The 13,491-nt window shown below is 47.5% G+C and overlaps 1 pseudogene; it reads right to left on the minus strand.

Annotated features, from left to right (window-relative positions):
- Positions 1-653: 653 nt before the first annotated feature.
- On the minus strand, positions 654-1,796 carry LOC100625660 (annotated as a pseudogene).
- Between the last annotated feature and the right edge of the window lie 11,695 nt (positions 1,797-13,491).

The raw sequence follows: 13,491 nt of genomic DNA on the forward strand, positions 1-13,491 counted from the left end.
CGCAGTGGTTAACGAATCCGACTGGGAACCAAGAGGTCGCGGGTTCGATCCCTGCCCTTGCTCAGTTGGGTTAAGGATTCGGCGTTGCCGTGAGCTGTGGTGTAAGTTGCAGACATGGCTCTGATCCCGGGTTGCGGTGGCTCTGGAGTGCCGTGGCGTAGGCGGTGGCTACAGCTCTGATTGGACCCCTAGCCTGGGAACCTCCATATAGCGCGGGAGCGGCCCAAGAAATAGCAAAAACAACAAAAGACAAACGACAAAAAAAAAAAAAATACAATAAAAAAATAAAATATCATCCAACAAAGGACAATGAAGTTTACAACTGGGACAGGTATACATAACTCGAGGCATCTACAGTCCATCGTGCCCACTGAATAACAACTTTGCTGCTGAAATTTCTTAAAACTTACAGAACTAAAACAAAAGACTGAATAATACAAACGAGGAGTATTTCAGTGTAGTCATCTGTTCTGTCAATTGGTTTTTTTGAAAAAGGAAACACATCCTGTTTCCCCCGACCAGTAAATAAGCAAGAGCTACATGCAGCAGTGTGAGTATTAAGACATTTCTCAAGTCTTCTCAAATGAGTCCAAGGCAGGGATGGGATGGGGGAGGAAACTGATAGAAAAAGCATTGCTATAGACATCATAACAAACAATAAATTTAGATAATTTAAAATTAAAAAAAAAAGGCAAGAGGCAGCATTTCAGCAGCAAAGTGCTCAATAAAAAGTATACTGTAGAGGGTAATACACGAAAGTTGGGGTAAGAAGAGGACAGAAAAATGGGTCAGCAGGATGGGCGAAGGCCTCAAAGGAAATACGGCATTGTCGTTCTGGGAGGAATAACACGTTCTGAATCTGGAACTGCCCGGAATAACTTTGGTTCTCTTGTATTTACATCTTTGAAGACCATGATCGAAGCAATATTTCCACAACGATAGCAGTAATTAGGAGCAGACCATACTGTTACCAGCTTCTCATCAAACATAAATTTATGGCCTTCATGCACTAGCTGGTGTGCTCTGCAGATGAGTTTTAAGTTGTTGATATGAACAAACTCATTTGTGACCTTTGCGCCAAAAAGTCAACCTGCTCCTCGGGGACTGATTGCCCAAGTATCCACATCTTCAGGATCTGACCAAACCAGATCACAAAATGCTCCTTTATGAGGAATTTCTTGATTCCGTTCAATAGTACGGATCTGATCCAGTGTTTTGATATCAGGAGATAAACCACCATGAACACACAAAATCTGCTCATCTATTAAAGCTGCTACTGTGAGCATGTCAAAAACTTTGGTACAGTATCTCCAGGCATTAGCATTTCCATATTTGGTTTGGCACTCATCATAAAATCCATACACCTGTGTTATCTGTCTACTCTCATGATTTCCTCACAAAAGTGTAATACGATCAGGCCATTTAGCCTTTAGTGCAAGAAGGTAAGTGAAGGTCTCCAAACTATAATAACCTCTGTCTACAAAATCACCCATAAATATGTAGTTTGTGTCAGGAACCTGACCTCCAGTTCTGAATAGTTCACAAAGATCATAAAACTGTCCGTGTATGTCTCCACACACTGTTACAGGTGTCGACACTGGCTGGACATTTGACTCTTCCAAGAGGAGGTCACAAACATAGTCACACAACCGCTTCAGGTCGTTCTCGGGCAGGTACTTGCATAGACGCACTATCTCCACATACTTGTCCAAGTCCAGGGGCGCCATTTTAGAAATAACAAGCCCCGACAGCGGCGGCGGTATCGGCGGCTTTACTAGCTGCGGCAGCGGCGGAGGCCGAAGGTTATGAGCTTTTAGAAGTGCAATTAACTCATGATGGAAGAGCTGGCATAATCCTCAGCGATGGGGCAAAGGGCAGAGAAGCCATCTGCAAAAACAAGTGCAGTGATGGATGCAGTAGGAGCTGGCTCATTCAGCAGGAAGAAGGCAGGGGACCTGCCCCCCAGCCGAAGAGGACTTCCTAAACCTCTGCTGAGAGAACATATTATTTTCCCCAAACTGAATCCTTTGTGGATGACATTCTGTAAAATACAATAAAAGATGCTTTGCAGAATTCCTGATGTGGCTCAACAGATGAAGGACTTGGAGGCTGCGGGTTTGATCACTGGCCTCACTCAGTGGGGACAGATCCTCCAACAATGTCATACGCCATGGCAAAAGTCACAGATGTTGTTTGGTTCTGGTGTGGCTGTGGCATATGCTTCAGCTGCAGCTCCAGTTAGACCACTTGCACAGGCACTTCCAGATGCCACACGTGTGGTCATGTGAAGAAAAAAGGGAAAAAAAAATGATTTGATAGAAAAATAACACGGAAAAGACATGCAGAATACAATACCGACTTTCGGGGGGGGGTATTTTTTGGTTTTTCCTTTTTTTTTTGTTCACCTTTTAAGGGCCTCACCCTCTGCATATGGAAGTTCCCAGGCTTTGGATTGAATTGGAGATACACCTCCTGGGCCTACACCACAGCCACAGCAATGCCAGATTCCAGCCTCATCTTTGACCTTGGCCTATGCCACAGCTTATGCAATGCCAGATCCTGAACCCACTGAGCAAGGCCAGGGATCAAACCCATGTCCTCATGGATACTAATGGGATTCATTTTTGCTGAGCCATGTGAGCCACCCCAAGCCCAACTTACTTTTTAGTAGATTCACCAGACATAAAATCCCTCTGCTCACTTGCAGTAAAAGTGTCCAAATGCTACCCTCAAGTGTCATTCTGCAAATAGTCACCGTTGAGCAGCAGGCCTTCAAAACAGACAGACTGTCTTTCTGTCCCTCTTCAGTGTTTCCCAGCTCCTCTGTCCCAGCTCCCCTGACTCCAGAGCTTAACAAGTTCAGTCATTAGGCCACCACTGGCTTGTGTTTCCCCTCCCCCTGTGATGCCATGTTATCCACACAGAGGATCTAAGCCAGACAGGGTGGGAGTGAGGGGAACACGGTAAGAAGTGTGGCTTTCTTTGCTCTGACATCTGTCTGCCTGATTTCCTAGATCACCAAATAGTATTTTTTCATGTGCTCTCATGATGTTGAGTTCCATTTATTTTTTTACTTATTTACATATTTATGTATTTATTTATTGCTTTTGAGGGTCACACCTGAGCATTCTGAAGTTCCCAGGCTAGGGGAGGAATCAGAGCTACAGCTGCCAGCCTACACCATAGCCACACCAACATGGGACCTGAGACATATCTGTGATCTACACCACAGCTCAAGGCCATGCCAGCTCTCAACCCACTGAGTGAGGCCAGGGATTGAGCCCTAGTCCTCATGGATACTAGTCGGGTTCATTACCACTGAGTCATGACTGGAAGTGCAATTTTGAGTTTGCCTAAAATACTGAGTAGATATCACTAAAGCCTCAAAAAAGTACATCTCCAAGAGGCACATCTAGATCAGATATTTTCACAGAAAACATTGTGTTTTCCTAAGTAGCAGTATAGGACACTGTATTTTTCTTAAGCTCATTAGTTCCAGTCTTAAGGAACTTGTACTTATTTTGGTTAGGGCAGCTGTTTTTTTGTTTTTGTTGTTTTTGTTTTTGTCTTTTTGCTATTACTTGGGCCGCTCCTGCGGCATATGGCGGTTCCCAGGCTAGGGGTCGAATCAGAACTATAGACGCTGGCCCATGCCAGAGCCACAGCAATGCAGGATCCGAGCAGTGTCTGCAACCTACACCACAGCTCACAGCAATACCGAATCCTTCACCCACTGAGCAAGGGCAGGGACCAAACCTGCAACCTCGTGGTTCCTAGTCAGATTCGTTAACCACTGCACCAAAACGGGAACTCCTTTTTTTTTTTTTTTCAATAATAGAAAGGGAGGGAATATCAAAGTCATTAATTTTCCTGGAAAGCCTCCAGATAAATGCTGACCCCGAAGAAGGGCAAAGTGTTGTCTTGCTCTCCTAGCACAGTGGGCTCTGCAGGGATTACTTCCGGTGTCACCGAGTGATCCTTTGCTTCTCTGTTTCTAGGATATTTTGCTCACATCCACAGCATCAGTCAGCTTATCAAGGTGTTTCTACTGAAGACAGGATGCAACTCTCAAATTCTAAACCTTGGGGCTGGCATGGATACCACCTTCTGGAGCTTAAATTTCTCCTCTTCTCTCCCAAGTGGTTTAAGTTTTTGAAATTACCTGGCTCAGAAACTTTAAATATATATATATATTGAAACATGGTGCATGTCAGTCTGTCTCCAACCCCTGTTTGAGGCCACCCACCCCCCAACACACCACCCCTCAGCCCTGTCCTTGAACTCACCAGGGCCCTAGTGGAGACATGGGGGTTGTTTCCTTTTGCTGCTACAGCCAGGGTTCAAGTCAAAATCTTTGGGCACATTTCTCTCTGTGTCTGTGGCAATATAGCAGGACAAAAAGTTCTACCAGTGAAGGAACTTCTGACACAAGGAACATGTGTGTTTGTCATGTGGACTATAATGCAAGGTTTTATTGTCCTCATAACAGTCTTTGGTAAGATTTGGTGATTTGCAGGGCTAGGTAATGGTTTTTGGTGATTTGCAGGGCTGGGTAATGGTTTGGAGTCATTCTCTCATGGCTTTCCTCCACTGCACCATTAGGGTTCAAGGGAAGGTGTAATGACCCTCATAGGAAAGAAAACCTGGGGGTAATTAGTGGCAGAAGCAAAACACCAAGGTTCCAGTGTTTGCTTCCTAGGCTGGAAGTTTATGGCCAAAACTTTTCCCTACAGGTATCATACTGACTGCATTTTCCCTTCCTTCCTTCTTCCTTTCTTCCTTTCTTTCTCTCTTTCTTTCTACAGACTTTTCTTAGTCCTTCTATCAGCTTAGACACTTGACCATAATGGCTACATGCACTTCTCCAGATTTCTTGCAGACTTAGACCAGGAGAAATGGTATAGTGTAGAGGCATGTAGGCATAACTCTCCCTGCAGTAGCTATTCTGTCCCTCATCAGCTCACTGGATAAGAAGGTCTTTGTCCATCAGAGACCCCTTCCAGATGGGGTTGGAGAGTACAGAGAGCAGGTCCAGTCCTAGGAAGGCAATGCTCTGTGGGTCACTGGGGCCTCCAAATGTTGGGAGCGGGGAGGTGCAGCCCCTCCTTATCCAGAGGGTCTCAGGGACCAAGCAAGGGCCCAGAGCCAGGTGCCCAGCCTTATTCTTTATCCCAGCATGGGGCCCTCTGGCTCAGTGAACTCCCCTGCCCACATTCTGGTTGGCCAGCAGCTTCATGTGGTGGAAATGCTTCTTCTTGGCTGAGGCCCACCAGGCCTCTGCTGTGCAGAATAGGGGCATGGGGGAGGTGGGGTTAGTGCCTGGAGCTCCTACATCAATCACTGGCCAAGGTGGCAGTGGGGGCTCCCCAGCACATGGCCCAAACCTTGTCAGTTCACTTGCAGCTCACCTCTTGCACTGACCATCTGACCAGGAGAAACTGGCACTGTGAGGCCACTAGCCAGGCTACTGCAAGCCCGGCCCTCACCTTGGAGCCCCTCAATCCCCCCAGTAGGTTTGCTTGACTCCCGGAGCTTAGAGGATCAAAGCCCAATGGGCCACTCACTAGATGACCTCCATGTCCTTTCACGCAGCAATCACCTGTTCCAGTGATATTTAACTCACTTCCCAGGTGACATCTCAAACGCAAAGTGAAAAAAGCAGACACAAGTATGTAGACGGTAGGAAACCCATACATGACGTCCAAGAACCGCCAAAACTCCTCTGTGGGACTAAACCCCCAAGTAGGGTCAGATGGGGGAGGAGTGCAGACTTGGAAGTGGAGAGGTGCTTTTGGGTGATGGAAAGAGTCAGTGTCTTTATAAGGGTCCACACTGATGCGCAGGTGTGGACTTCTGCAAAATGCACTGACTTTACTCTTTACAGGGATGCAGGTCACTGTGTGCCTTTTACATTGACTTAAAAAATGCTGTGATGTGAGACTCACAAGCTGCAGGGCAGGGAGGGCCATATGATTCCACTTAGTAAAAAAGGGAAAGGCAACATGTCTGGGAATTAATAGCTACAGAGTATACTGTATGAAATAGAGAAACAACAAGTTCCTACTGTGTAGAACAGGGAATTATACTCAGTAGTTTGAAATAACCTGTAAGAGAAAATACCCTGAAACAGGATTTCTACCTGAGTGTGTGGGGATATATATCTATGTATAGAATACAAATCACATTTCTGTACACCTGAAACTAACTCAACATTCTAAATCAACTGGACTCCTGTTTTATCTAATTAAGTAAAACTTAAAAAACAAAGGCAAGGAGTATTTTCTGTAAACACACTCAGAGATGGTGCCTTCATCAGGGCTGGGATGCTGGACGCAGGTCCAGGGAATCCAAGCATCACAGTGGCACCTGGAAAATCACACTGGTGGGTAAAAGGCCCAGGCCCTGGGCTAGAAAGTCATGGGGGTGAGCCTGGGGGCAGGGTTGGGGGGACAGGTCCCTGGAGTCAGGCCCTTGGTGAGGTCTCAGGCCAGAACCTTGTTGCCTAGAAACCACTCATTGTGATTAGATTCTTAGCCTTGCACTGGCAACAGTGTGGGGACATTTTGCGGGACTGTCCGACGGCACGGGACGCTTTGTACGAGTGGACCAGGTCTGTTCCATGACCCGCTATAATGGCCACCTGGTTTGGGACCCTTGGCTCCGGCCTAGGGAATTCCCTGGGGCAGGTGGGTGGTAGTATGGCCTCCCTCACAGGCTACATCTCAAATGCGACAAAAGTGGTGTTGGGTAAGGCAAGTGAGCGGGGACCTCAAGACGTACATCAATCCATGAAGAAGGAAGGTACGTCTTCTTCCTTGAAATCAGGGGATGAGGGGAAAGAGAGTGCTATTGTAAGTGTCGAGAACAAGGTTCTTCCACAGACAACATCATGGAAAGACGTAGCCAAAGATCAGCCAGCACAGTCTGCTGCTGACAATGAGATCATAACACTAGGCAGTTTCAATAAGAACAATAGTGCTACGGAAGAGAACTTGAACCCTGAAAAACCAGCCCAAGGTATCAATTTGGAGATACAGTGTCTTCAGAGGAACTTATCCTCTGAAGCCTCCAGCCAAGAGAACACACAGGTTCATCTCCAAGTACAAGCATGTACTTGGGAAAGAGACCAAATCTTAGCTGTTTTAGAGGAGAAAACTCGAGAAAACAGCAATCTGAAGAGAGAAAACTTCCACATGATGGATGTACTTGTTGCCAAAGAAGTAGACCTGGTCAGACTTCAAGAGGCAAATACAAAACTCTGCACTCAACTTGAGAGCAGTGGTCAGGACATGTTTCAAGATACGCTTCAGCATTTATCCCACCTCATTCGAGAAAAAGACATTGAAATCGATGCTTTAAATCAGAAATGTCAGACGTTGCTGACAATCCTGCAAACCTCCAAGGACGGGGATGAGGTGACCGGAGTTGGTAGGAGTCAGGTGGAGGAGCTGCTATGGCAACGGGATCAGTTCCAACAACAAGTGAAGAGGATGCAAGAGTGGAAAGAGCACGTGATGACCTCGGCGCAGAATATGCAGCAGGAGGCAACCCAACTCCAGAGAGAGCTGCAACAACTTCACGTGCAGGATTTAATTCACAAGGATAAGAATGCTAAGCAACAAGCCAAGTACACGGACCCGATCCAAGACTGGGAAGGCAATGAAATCAGACTGAAAACCATGGGGAAGCAAGTAGCACAACTTCAGCTCAGCCTAGAGCAGCTCTGCCATTCCAGAGATCTTTCTGAAGGGGAGTTTGACTTTACTGTACCACAGCCCTCCACCCAATCTCTCCCTTCCGAGTCAGCTGACTCTCTCAAGGACAGGAAATCCGGTGTGTTGACTGAGTCTTCTCAATTGCTCGAACAAGATGGAGGAGACTTAAGAAAAGTATTGGAGGAGAAAGATGCCATGATTAGAACCCTCCAGGAAGATAAGCAGAGACTGTCTGATTCCATCGCAGCCAGCGCCGACCTCGAAAGGAAACGACGAGAAGAGACAGATTCAGAAATGAAGCAGCTCTGGAATAAACAGGATGAATTCCAAATGTTACTGAAGGAAAAAGAGCTCATCATCCAAGCGAAAACCAATGATGTCCTTTCTTTGAGTGACAGGTGCACGAGTGAAGTGCGTGAAAATGAACTTTTGAGGCAGGCCGTGATCAACCTCAGGGAAAGGGTTGTCCATTTGGAAGCCGATGTGTGTACACTGCAAGAGGAAAAGGGAAAAAGAGTAGAAAAGTGTAAGGAGAGGGAAATGGAAACTCAAGCACTGCAAGAGACCAATGTGCAGCTCTCCATGATGCTGAGAGAAAAGGACTCAGAGATTGTCACCATCAAGGAGAAGGCTCTTGCTCTGGAGCATCTCCTGAAAGAGCAAGAGCACGGCAACACAGAGCAACTGAGCCAGATTTTAAATGCCCTGACAGCCACACAGGAGAAGACCGTTTTGACTCAGAGAGAGAGAGACGAAGCCATGCTGCTCTTGAAAAGGAAACAATTGGAAAATGCTGCCCTCCAGAGCCAGGTTCAACACTTCCATGAAAAAGAACTCAGTTTCAAGAAGGACCTGGAGAGATTGAATCACCAGGCTGTCCACTCGGAAAAGTCCTATAAACTCCAAACATTGATGGCTGAGGAGAGAGCTGCTCAACTGGGTATGAGAGTCAGCACCTTGGAGGAAAAGCTCCTTCTGGCCTCCAGGGCCCTGGAAGAGGCCAGCCAGCAAGCGAGCTGGCAGAGAGAATCCCTGAAGGAGCAACTGCATGCCATCTGCAAGCAGAGCGAGGACACTCGGCTGCAGCTTTCTCTCTCCCAACAGCAAGAGAAGCAGGCTGTACAAGCACTAGCGAACATGAAGATGGTCCTGGCTGAATGGATGGCAAAGGCAGACCACCTCAAAGGCCAACTCCTATCGGCTCACAAACTTCAGGAGAAAGTACAGGCGGCTTTGCATGGGAAGGAAGACCAAATTAGAGATCTGAAGAAGCAAACTGCTGTCCAACAGGAAGTGCTGGATGACCTCCAAGAGAAACTGATGAACTTAAGAAGTGACGCAGAAGGCAAAGTCGATAAAAGCCTCATGAAGAATCTCTTCATGGGCTATTTTCAAACACCCAAAGCTCAGCGCCCTGAAGTGTTCCAGATAATCGGAAGCACTCTGGGCATCAAAAGGGAAGCCATGCAGGTGCTTCTGAATGAAGAGCAAGGCAGTGGTCCCAGATGGATGACCAGGTGGCTGGGATCCAAAAGTGGCCCCGGGACACCTCTGGAACCAAATCAGCAATCAGCAATGCCCAAGATGTCGTTCTCAGAACTTTTTGTTAAATATCTAGACATAGAATCTCATCACACTTTGCCACTACTCAAACCCTCTGCTCCTGATGTGAAACGTTCAAATGCAGCAGGAAGGAAAAAACCAGCTCAGAACATCCAACTCCATCTTCAAACTACCCTTGGATCCACACCCAAAAAACCAGAGGTGAAAGTGGGCTCTCTGTCTCTCTCTCTGGTTAACCCTCCAGGACCTGAGCCTGGTGGGTCTGGGCATCTTCTTTTAAATGCTATTACCGATGTGGTGCCCACATACCCACCTTTGCTGCTGCCACCTGGCAAGAATGCTGGTGCTGGGCTGAAAGACCTTTCCAAGCAACGAATGGTTCTCTAGCCAGAGAGGAAGACAGCCCTTCATAGAAACCACAACATGGCCTTTTAAGAAAAGCCATGAACTGTCCCCCCCTTCAGTTTTTCTCTGTTAAATAAACATATAAATTCCTTCAAAAAGTGTGTTTTAAGGACTTCGACACCGTCACCCCAATTAACACAGTGGGTATTTATTTCTTTATTAATTTATTTTGGCATTTAGGGCCACACCCAAAGTGTATGGATGTTCCCAGGCCAGGAGTCTAATTGGAGCTACAACTGCCAGCCTATGCCACAGCACAGCAACGAGGGATGTGAGCCGGGTCTGAGACCTATACCACAGCAGACAGCATCACTGGATCTCTTAAACCACTGAGCGAGGCCTGGGTACTGGTTGGGTTTGTTACCACTGAGCTACAGCAGGAACTCCCCATGCAGTGGTTCCTTCTTCTGTGAGAGGGTGATTGTGGGATTCCAGGCTGTGAGCAAAGGGTACTTCCAATAGTATTTCTAATCCTATCATTTTGTGTTTGGACTGCACCCAGGCCAGAGAGCTCATCCATGCCACCCACAGCAATGACAACACAAGTTCCTTAACATGCTGGGCCACCAGGGAACTCCATGCCTTCATTGTTTAAAACAGGTAGGTATTGATGTATTCCATAGGGAATGAAAACTCTAACTTGTGTTAATGTTTCAAATGATAAAATACACACGTGCACACTCCTTGTACAAGAAAAAAAGGTGAAAAGCACAAAAGTACAAGATGGGTGCTGGAAACTATCCATTCAGCCTTTTTCCAAGACCTCAATCCATTTATTTTCCATCCTGCTTTTGCTTTAGCCTCTTTCCTACGTGGAAATCTGCCCACATCTCTACAAGCAAACATTTCTCATTGTCCTCATTCAGCAGCATCCTTCTCTCCGCCTCTCAGAGTGAAGCTTCTAAAAAAATTCTTTTCTTTCTTTCTTTCTTTTTTTTTTGTCTTTTTGCCATTTCTTGGGCCATGCTGAGGGATCTAATCAGAGCCATAGCTGCCAGCCTACACCAGAGCCACAGCAACACAGGATCTAAACCATGCCTGCAACCTACACCACAGCTCACAGCAACACTGGATCCTTAACCCACTGAGCAAGGCCAGGGACCAAACCTGCAATCTCATGGTTCCTAGTCGGATATGTTAACCACTGCACCACAAAGGGAACTCCCTGAAAAAATTCTTTATGCCTTGTCACCAGCACTTGTCACACACATCTTACGAGAGCTCCCCCAAATCTTCTCTCATTAATGTCTTGGGCATTTTCTAATGCATTCAAGATTAGTCTTTTCATTAAAATCTCTGCAGTGTCTGGTCAATGTTCAGCACATCATCATTATTTAGAATTCCCTCCCTTGTCCTTTTTCTGGGGATGCCCCTCCAGAGGCCCCCTTCCTAACATCTGACCCCTTTTTTCTCAGCTTTCTCTGAGACATCTTTGGACCCCTTCATAATGGGTGTGTTCTCTCAGGGACCATGGTCTGATATGTGTCTTCTCATGCACCCTGTGGTCTCAGGGGAAGCTCCTCCACTCGCCTGACTTGACTTTCACCTGGATGCCAATGACCTGAATGCCCACCTCCCACCTCACCCTTCTCCTGACTCCACACTGATTTATCAGAGTGTCTGCTGGATGCCTCTACCAGGTTCTCCTCAGGTTTCTCAAAATCCCATGGCCTAAGGGAGCTCAGGACCCTCCCTTGGAACTTGCTTCCTCCTCCTTCATCCTTTTGTCATCTCAAAACCTCTGTCCATCTTGTCACCCAAGCAAGAGCTCTCAGAGCCGTGATGGCTCTCTCTCTCCCCCATTCTATATCCCATCAACCATCAAGTCCACTTCATTTCCTTCCCTTCCTGCCTCTTCCATGGACCAGAAGAGTGGACTCCTCCCTACTCTGGCTCGTTCCATCCCTGGGCTTCGCTGAGTCCACATTGCTCACTGCTCAGAGAGTGAAACTGCTCACATGGAGATCTGATGTTACTTCCCTGCTTGAAGTGGCTGTTGGGTCCCCACTTCCTTGAGTCCCAGCTTGAATCCAGTAACCAGGGCCTTTGGAGCCTTTCTGCCTGCTTGTCATCCCCACACAGGCCACCCTCCAGCCACATATGACTTCTTGCAAATTCAAACAGACTCTTACCCCAATAATTGCCAGTCAGATCATATCAGGACCATGCCTTCCAAAAAGTGAGGATCAGGAATGTGCAATTTCTCTCCTCTTCACCTCTTGGGGCAGGAGTATTTCCACACAAAACTGATGGGGAGGGCCAAACACTAAATGGATGATCCCCATGGCATTTTCATAGTCTAGGGGAGGACACGGTGACACTATGCAGGGCCACATGGAGTTTTCCCTTGGGCCTGGAGTGAACAAGCAGGTCCTGGAGTGGGCAGACTTTGGAGTCATAAGACAGTGGAGGTGACTCTGGTTCCCAGCAGGAGGGTGTGGTTTGCTTATTTGAATAATTTCCCAGTCTGGCAGGGAACTGGAGGTCCTACTTGGGGACTTGGGGATAAGTTGTGCCTGGTCTCTGGGATACGGAGGGTGGTTGGACTAGGGGCCCTTACCTGTGGGAGCAGAGGGAGGGAGTTTGGGCCATTTGAGGCCCTCGGATTTTACCAAGTGTCAAGGCAAGACTTCCCACTGAATCTGGATTTCAGGGGTTATACCCCAAAGACTCTGAGATACCTTGACACCAATGTGAACCTTGGTGATGACACAGCCTTTAGGCAGGAGGTGAAGTCCTGCCCCAGGCAGTGAAGCTGGCACTTGACCGAGAGGGAGAGGGGGTCTTCCACCACATGAAGTGTCTGAGCCCTAAGTGATGTTCACTCCGTGGATTCCAGAGGGTCTGGGGGAGCGCTGATATCGTCAGGCTCAGTGGCACCTGACCATGGACTGAAGAAATGGGAAGCCAGGCCACCTACAGGTAGGATGTTCCAGAGGGCCCGGATTCAGCTCTATCCTCTAGCAAGGAGGCCTGAATGACCACACTGAGCTTGTGGGGTGTGGCCTCCATGACTCAAGGAGTACTGGGAAGCTGGGTATTGGAAGCTCAGGATCTGTGAGAGTGACTCTATTTCCAGCAAAACCTAGGGCATGGCCAGCAATTCTTGCTCTGATTGTATGTGAGGCAGGGCCTAGAGGGGCAGTTTCTTGCATCAGAAGCCCACAGATATCTGATGGACATCACAGGTGGTCCAGAGACCCAGGAAGCAGGAGAGGAAGCTGCTAATACCTCTTCATGGAAGGCATCTCCAAAGGCACTAAGGGGAGCCCCTGTTGATTTCAGTCTAGACAGATTCCAGGGCCAGTTGTTAGAAGGGCCCGACCCAAGGGGGGCTAATTTAAAGTAATAGCATAGGAGTTCCCACTATGCCAAAGTGGGCCATGAACCTGACATGGTCTCCTTGAGGATGTGGGTTTAATCCCTGGACATGTTCAGTGGGTTATGCATCTGGCATAACCCCATTGCTTCAAGGTGCAGAGTAGGCTGCAGATGCAGTTTGTCTATAGTGTCACTATGACTCTGCCATGGGATGGAGGCTGCACAGGACACAGGCAACATCACCAACTTAGCTGTACCGTAGTGGCTCAGGAGGCAATCAGGGGGCCATTTTTCAGTCTTCTTGGGTTTGTGACATCCTGCCTTTGCCAGAACAGCATGAAGGGTGACTTCCAGGACTGTGTTGGGGGTACTTTCCTATAGAGAGTCCACCTGCTTACCCCATGCAGCCAGTGATGGAAATCAGGATAGATGCAGTGACCAAAGTCCTAGCGTCACACCTGGGAAATGGAACTCAAGCACCCACGAT

The sequence above is a fragment of the Sus scrofa genome, unplaced genomic scaffold (genome assembly GCF_000003025.6).
Source record: "Sus scrofa isolate TJ Tabasco breed Duroc unplaced genomic scaffold, Sscrofa11.1 Contig981, whole genome shotgun sequence".
Taxonomy (NCBI): Eukaryota; Metazoa; Chordata; class Mammalia; order Artiodactyla; family Suidae; genus Sus; species Sus scrofa.